We start from the raw sequence: 9101 nt of genomic DNA on the forward strand, positions 1-9101 counted from the left end.
AAGGGCAAGGATCTTCAGAAAAAATTTCTGTTTTCAATGTTTTCTCAGAATCACAGAACTGACATTGTAGTGTGCAGTAAGCATAACTGGCTAAAGAAAAACAAAATTTATGTTGATAATTGAAAAGTTATATAAAAATTGAAATGTATACACGACATATACCTAACAACTGGTCAAGGTGGTAAAAAAATCTATCATATATCTCTATCATTTACTAATGATAGTGTCTAAATGTCAACGCCTAAAAGTCAAAATTCGTGATTATCTCCGGTATTCAGAATGCATTTGAAAACTGCAGCATAACTTTTAACAATGCCCATAGAAAGAGTGGAGAAATTTAAGTGTTTCGAAGACTGGATATCAGATAACGAAGTAAATCGCAATTGAACAAGCCCGGCAAGAATTCGGAAGGTGCATCAAACGTGCAACAAATTTAACTGTAATTTGTAGCACGCATTGCTATGCACATTTGTTTGCTCAGTGTTTCTCTATATGAAACTTTGGACATTGAAGATGAGTGCAATTAAGAAAGCAAAGGCCTTTAAGATGTAGGTGTACTGCACAATCCTTAAGATACCGTGGACGGAAAAAAACTGATAAATGAAAAACTTCTTAGAGGTGTTTTAGTAATTATTAAGAAGAGGAATCATATGCGTAGTGAAAGATGCCAGTTCTTGCAGTTGACGATCGAGGGTAAGATTGGGGAAAGACCAGGCATCAAGAAAATGTTATAGCTGCGTAACATCAGACAGTGTACAGGGATACATGATGAGCAGTAGCTGATAAGAAACACAGAAACGATGGAAAATATTATTGCAAACATCTGTTTATAGATATGCATTGGAAGAAGGAAAATTGAAAAATAAACTGCTGTAGATGTTCAAAAGATGTTAAAATATCGATTTGACCAAACAAAGTTGGCCGTTATAAGCTGCATCCGCAAATTGAAATATTTTTTTCTTCATTAGTCAGTTCTGTATGTATCTTAGAGGTGTATTAATGAGCTAATCATGTGCGCGTTTCTATAAGATTTACCAGCGAACATCAATGAACCTTTGTTGGACATCGCAAGTACATCCAAACATTCGTCTACAAATTTGTTCATTACTATACGTACCTTTATAGGCAAACACGTGTTTTGGAAATGTTCGTTCAGGAATAGATTGATAAAAAATTAATTAATTTCAAATATAAGAATATTAAGTTCATAGATTATGTGATCAACTTTTTGGAACAAGAACAATTCTTTCAGGCAGTTGATGTCATTTTTATTTGACTGAAATAGAAACATAATTCATATAGAGAGTAATTTTTTAGTTAAATGATAATAAGTTCCAAATTATGACGTCATTAACTGCCTGGAATGATAATTCTTCCAGGCAGTGGAAAACAGTATTTATTTTTGACAGTTTGACTAAAAAATCGACACCTATTTACCAATTTTTGATCATGAATTCTCTCCCGATTCCACAGATCCCTGTGGTACAAAAAACACTCTTGTAAATAATTATTAAAATTGACTAAATCAACTAAATTGACTAAATCTATAAATATAGCAATAACGATTCCTCTGCTATCCAGCTCAGTGCTAATTTTATTAAGTAAATTTACTGTTGCACCTACCGTGCTGCTTTTCTTAATAAACCCATATTGAAACTTATCTGTTTAAATATATTTATCTATAAATGTCTTTTAGTATACTTTGCATAATTTTCGAAAATGTGGTTATAACTGATATAGGTCTATAATTATCCACATCCGTCTTTGGATCTGCTTTATAAATTGATCAAACTTTATCTATTTTAAGGTTATTTGAAAAAAATTCTGATTCCTTACTTTATCTACTATCTTTACTTACTCTTTATCTAAATTAGATACATCAGCAATTGATATCTGATTATATTCTGGGGCAAAATTACTTTTTACATTTTTATTTATGGATCCTGTTTCGTTTTGATCAGTTTTTCTACCATACATAGTATTAATACAATCAATTTTATGAAAATTTAATTTATTGTTAGACACGATATTTTATATTTCCTTTAGGATTATTTTTCCTCATATTTATATTTCCTCATACTACCAACTTTGCAAAAATGATTATTTAGATAATTTACTATTTAATATAGTATTTTTTATAAAACTATTTATGATTTTTTGATTATTTTTAGCTCTATTCCATTTTTTTAGTAAAATAGAAATTTTCTAATTATTTCACTTTATTTGTTAGCTGATTTTTTTATATGAAAAGGAGCTGAAAATTATCCAGAATTTTATTATTTCTATTAAGTTGTTTCTGTCTATACAAATTATCCGTATCATTTTATGAATTCAATTCATTTTTGTCAAGTCAACAAGTTCACTGGTAAATCAAGTACTACGCTGACGACAACTTAATATTTATTTTGAACAGGTATTTCCATTTTTCAACGATCTGATTTATGACAATTGTGACATGATCATATATAGTATTACTCGATATTCGGGTTATATTTTCCATATTAATTGTAGCATTTATTAATAAAGTCTTACATTATTACATAATTTTTTTTCTAGCTACTTATTAGTCTATATATTAAAGTAATCCTAAAAATCACTTAAAAATATTACTAATAAACTTATAAGTTCATCATTTTTTGACATGCTGATCTGCTTAAACTTTATTTCTTTTTTAATAAATGTTGAAACAAATAAACTTCACTTTCACACAGAGAGTTAATAATAATAATATGATATCATAATAATTATACGCAGCTGCTAAACATTTTAATTTATCTTACTTACGTTTAAAGCTTTGTATATTAGTATAAGTTATTTTAAGATTTCGTGTCACTAGTTTTTTAAATCGTCTTAATTTTCTAATTAATATAACTTTACTATCATCTTGTTTTCTTAAAAATATTTGCATTATATGTCCATATATACTATACATAATATTCCTTCCCGAACAGGCTAATCTTTTTAAACAAATCTGAATTATATTCAGTTAAGTCATGATTCAGGTAAATCCTACCTCCATTACTAAATCCCAAATGTAGAGATTTAAATTAAGTTTACCTGGTGTTTTTAATAAAGTATCCTTTATGTCCAGCTTGGCAAAGATGGTCTTAATCGAACTTGGTTTATGCCCATTTTTTCCTAGACTTATAACATTGTAGTTCTCATTAGCCAAATTTAAATAAAGATGCCTACCAACCTTTTCGATTATTTCTTCTCGATTCTCATCTTTCCTGTATGGAATACCTTGAAGCATAAAATTGTTACACACAGACCTTTGTTCTTCCTTCTTTAATTGATCCTTAAGCTGTTTAACTTCAACTCTTACTTTATCATTCACTTTAACCTGTTCCTGGTTCCTTTGGAAATGTTTCTTATACTTTTGATTCATTTCTTCCAGTTTTTGCATCACATTATTGAGTGTCAAATTGGATAATTACTTTGGACTGGTCTTGAGATTATTATTATCACATAGGTCACAACATAATTCGAGTTACAAATTTTTCGGTATGTATGTTTAACAGGCGTGGATGGCTAAGCATTTTTATGGTTCTATATTCAACTCTTGTCGCATAAAAGGCCCTGGGGCCGTATTTTCGAAACCACGCGAGAATCTTCGAATGCGAACAAAGTCGAGCGGCAAAATTCACACAGAAAGTGCATTTTTGAACAGAATTCGAAATTTCATTCGCATACGAACATGAACTGTAGTGGCAATTCAGTAAACTTTGGTAGTGGCAACTTAGCAAAGTCGAGTGCTATTGGAGGCCATGTCAAACGGGATGAAGACGATAAAAAATTTTTAATCTAGCATAAAATTTAAGTTTAAAAACATCAGGGAATTTTGAGGTTTTTTTCATGGCGTTTCTTGGGTTTTTCGAATTGACTTTTTTTTAAGATGGATTCAAAAAATAAAAAATATTGCGGTTTTGTGTCGAGTAAGCAAAAGAAAGAATTAATTTCATTTATGGAAGAGCACTCGGAATTAAAGTCGGGCTAATTCACCCAAGATTTTTCAGCTAAAACTGCACAAGCCTATTATTTTTTTTTCAATAAACAACAAAAAAAAACACTACGAAAATACTTAACCAACTCACATAAATGAAAAAAAACGAAGCTAGTTTAAAAACAAAACAAGTGGCAGACTCAAATTCAAAATTGCATATACACGAACTTTGAAATTCGAATGGTATATACCCATTCGAGATACGAATATCGATTTTTCATGCGAAATCCTCTAATTTCGTATGCGAATCAAAGTCGAATGGTTTCAAAAATACGGCCCCTGGTCGTCATCGGTAACTTGTTTGTCGCAATTATCACAAGTTTCCGTATTATTCCTTTTAACGACATCTTGATAAGCGATCCGGCAACACCGAGCTTCTGAGTATGGTTATTTGTAAACAAATATCACTAATTTGTTGAAAAATTAAGCGAATAACCCCGCGAAAGTATTATGCCACTTTTAAAATAACTTGACTTTTTATGTAATTCATTTAAAAAACTAAATAAAATTCATATTCTTCGATGGTTTTCTTCTATACCAAAATGAAAAAAAAAAACTGTGGTGTTTTCCCAAAAAGGCTCTTACGTCAGATCCGAGCCAATTCCAAGAAATCCGGGGCCAAGTTTCGGAAAAGGTCAGGGGTCGTAACCGCGGAGGACGTAAATGGATTTACTCCCCCAGCCAGTGCATTGATATATTATCTTTAGGGGATGTTTCTTTTCTAATAGAAAATTTTTCCGAGAAAAGTATCGTTTGAATAAAAATAATTTGAAACTTATATAAAGAAGGGATGGAAAAGAAAAAACAATTTGTTTTTATAGGGGAATCGCATCTTTTATGTACTATATGGTGTTCTCATTTAAATTTTCATTCTCAAAAGCTAATGTATACATATCGGTACAGCATTTTATTGTTACACACTCGGTTAAATATTATGTAACTGATGTCATATGTTTACACCCAGATTTATCAGTTCATACGTTGTTTACAAAGGTCTAAAAATGAGTGCCTCAAGACCGCTAAAGAATACAAAAGTGTGTTCATCGTCACTGATTAAACAACGCGAGATTCTTGCTTGTTGAATATCAAACAGGTGACTCATGCCGCAACCTGTTCATCTTCCTTCATTTGTACGGAATGTAGATGAATTAGAATTATCAAGTCGTATAGACTATACATAGATCTATAGGATGATTCATTTTTTTTTGAAAGCAAAATATTAAATTAGCACAGGAATTGTCGCATCGAAATTTCACATTAGTGTAAGAAAAAGCTATTTATTTTAGTTTATGTTGGATTTCAAAAATTAATTATAGTCTCAAACGACTTGAATTAATATTCTTTAAGGAGATATGCCAACTGCTGATGACTGGCCAAAAATTAAATTTTCACAAGATTTTAATAAATTTTAATAACCGAGTAAAAGTTCCAATATTTTGATGAAAATCCACCCTACCTGCTTAGACAATTTTTCCTTTAAAAAGTTACAAATTTTCAAAAAAATTAATGAATGAGTCATCGCACTTCCATAAAAGAACCTGTATGCCTATTCTTCCCAGCATTCCTTTTTCAAGCAAAAAAAGACCCCAACGAAACCGTTTATACTTTTATCCTTTAATATAGGCCGAATCCGACAAAGAACAAGAATATAGAAGGGAACAAACACCAATTCACGAACGCATACACCTGCTGAGGACAAGACCGTGAGTCATCGGCCCTTTATAACGTATTGCCACCTACCTTGCGTTTACCTTTCGCCCCGACTTCTTGTACCTTTTTGAGCAGGTCTTCGTCATAACAGGTTATTCTTTTAGATAAACCGTAATATATTGACAGTACACTGTTATCTTTGATCCTTTTTAAGTACCTACTTCTGGTTTTACCAAAAATTGAAGGAGTACATAAAAATGTTCAAATTTCTGTATCCCAAGTAAAATTTACATGCACCTGTTTTTTACAATGCAAACTTGTAAATAACATCTTATTAAGTTTAGTTTTTATAGTATAAAAGTATAAAGAAATGACACTCGTATCCATTTAAGTTATGCCTTTTGTTTCTCTTCAAAACGTTCAATTTATCGGGCAGTTTCCTTTATGTTTACAGCTACTTTACTCTCACAATCTTTTTAAATAAAAAAAACATTGTTGATGTGTCTGGAACAAATCAAAAAATCCTAGAATCCCCTGGAGTGCAAGACGACTTACAAATAGGTTCTTATTGTATATTTGTATCCGTAACATGACTTAGATGATTTTCTAGATTATGTATCAAGATTATGATGCCTGGAGTAAAATTAAATATAATGTAAAATAGAAAACATAAAAAAACTATAAAATAAAGTGTTTATTGCAAATTAAGTGTGTCAAATACCTCTTATAAAATGTGTTTAGAAAATTGAATATTAAATATAAAATTACATAGAGTTGAAGTACTTGTATTAAGAGTATGAAGTTCTGTATCTATATTTTAACATTAATTAATTATTTGCACCTAACTATTCGTATACAAATATGTAGATAATATTTAATACATATCAAAAGAGTAATATCTATTTTGAGTATTCCTAAAACATTTGCCTAATTTTTTAAATACTAGGAAAATATATATTTTTAAAATAAATAATGCTACTGGGGTGGTTTAATTTTCTCCATTTTCCAAGGGTTTTAAATAATTTTTTATTTTGCTTTATGCATTTTTGCCCTAATGTTTTAAATTGAATTTTCTTTAGGATTATAGATATACATTAGAAAAAAAAATAATGCGATACTCTTTGATTCATTTTTTCCCCTGTCCATTTTCAATTAATTTTTTAATTTTATTTCAGATTTTGTAGGTAATTTTTGTAGTTTACATATAGTTTATAATGCCTAGAAGTCACTAAAAATATAGTCACTATCCTGATAAAACTGAAGTTGACAAGTTATGTAAGATTTGGTGGATATTAAAAAATCAAGTTTCTTCCAAGATAACTGCTTGTGAAAAATTAAAAAAAATTTTTTTGATTCTGTTAAAATTTTGGTTAAATAAAAATAGTCAGGTAACTTGAAGCTATTTCATCTTCCCGGAATAAATAAATATTTAATTTATTTAATAAATGTTTTGTACAATTCTTCCAGGTAGTTGAACTTCGATAATTCAATTTAAAAAAAAATACGAAGAATCTGTTTTTAAAAAACGAAAAAAAATTACCCTAATGCCCAAAAAATAACTAAATTTGACAAATTAAAAAGAGAACAAACAAAAAAGATTTTATTGAATGGTCATATTTGGTGGTCTCTAGATTCAGTCGATCGATTAAATTGAAATTACGTCATTGTCATGAGTAGCTTCGCCATTACCGATCAAGCGATCATCTTCATCCGGAAATAATATCTAAATTCTTAGAACAAATGGCTGATTAATTTAATACACTAAAATACACTTAATTCAGACTTATAAACACTTCCTTAAGGAATCCAAACCTTTTTTTGAGTAAATCGAAAGTTACTTACAGGTATCTGGTATATTGAGATACATATACTAGGATTTTGGGTTACTTAAACTTTTGGGCATTAAAGTGCCAGGAATTGAACCTCTACAAGTATCCTTAGCATCTGTTTCAAGAGTTTAAAAGGCCTAAAAAATATAAATAAATCAAAAATCTGCACTAAGTAACTAACTAATTAGTAGGCGTGGAAATAAGTGACTTATTATTTTAAATATTGGAATTAAGTACTGCAAATGCCTGGAATAAGTGTCTAATTAATTCAAATATTCTATAAAAACTGCTTACTATAAAGTTTGAGTGCCTATAAGTATTTTCTAAATAACTTAGATTACACAAAATAAAAATTACGTCAAAATGCCTAAATAATATGAAAATAATATTTGCAATTGCTAATATACATAAATAACTTCGAATAAGTTTTACGTATTCCCTTTTTTTAAACATATTTATGTATAAAAGGAATTAAATATACTGCCTGGAATATTGCATTATATTTAAAATGTCTCCTGGTAAAACTGAAGTTGAAAGGTTAAAGTATTAAGTGAAAATTAAAACGCAACTTTCTTTCAAGAAAACTGCTTGTGGAAAATTTAAGTGTTTTAATTATAGCAAAATTTTTCGTTAAATTTTTAAAAAAATCAACTTTTTACTCTATTATCTTCTTCTAACTTCTAAGAGAACTGCTTTGAAGCAACGTAAAGTTATTTCAACTGTCTGAGTGTCTGGAGTAGATAAATAATTAATTTATTTCATACATTTTCTGTACAATTTTTCCAGGTGGCTGAAGCAATAATTAAAATTTAAAATTTAGGAAAAAACTGTTTTTCACAAATGAAAATATGGGTCGAAAAATATGGTCCATATAGATTTTGGCGCCCAACATATCGGATATTATTGGACAACTCAACTTTTTCTTTCAGTTATAGCCTAAAAAATGCGATAATTAAAAAAATTATAATTTGGAGGTTTTTCCAGGCAATTGAGTCTATAGGCAGCAGAAGAATTCTTTGTCCTAATTCGCTGCTCCTAAGCAGTTGAAATTATTTTATTCATTTCTTCTAGATAGGTACTTTTGCTTTACTACATAAATTTTTTTAAAGACCAATTGTATATTTTGAAGTTATCGTTCTTATGAGCAAATTAAGTTCGAATGATAATTTTTTACACAGTTGAGGAAACTTTTAAGCCCTTCTAAGTATGTCTATTTGCTTCTACCCATTGGACTACTAGATATTTAATTTTTTTCTCTTCCTTCTTTTAGGTAGTCAAACTAAATCTTTTGCTTCTTTAACATTTCACTTCCCTCCCAGGCTTTCAAATTCCTAAGATTTTTTTAAAATATTACTGCATAAATACAAGTCACAATTATAAATAATTTTTTTAAGCACTTGACCTTATTTTTAATACTTTAAAAGTACACAGAGATAAGCTCATAATCTCATTTTCTTGTGTCCCGATCTCCTAAGTATTTAAATTCATTGCCAGGCAAACTATTTTCGTTGATTGAATAATAGGTATATTCTCAAACAACGCTATTGTGCTTTTTTCTCTTAAAATCCATTGAGTACAATTTTTTAAGCATATTTGTCTAGACTTTAAAAATGTGTTAT

Source organism: Anthonomus grandis, chromosome 4 (assembly GCF_022605725.1).
Source record: "Anthonomus grandis grandis chromosome 4, icAntGran1.3, whole genome shotgun sequence".
Lineage (NCBI taxonomy): Eukaryota > Metazoa > Arthropoda > Insecta > Coleoptera > Curculionidae > Anthonomus > Anthonomus grandis.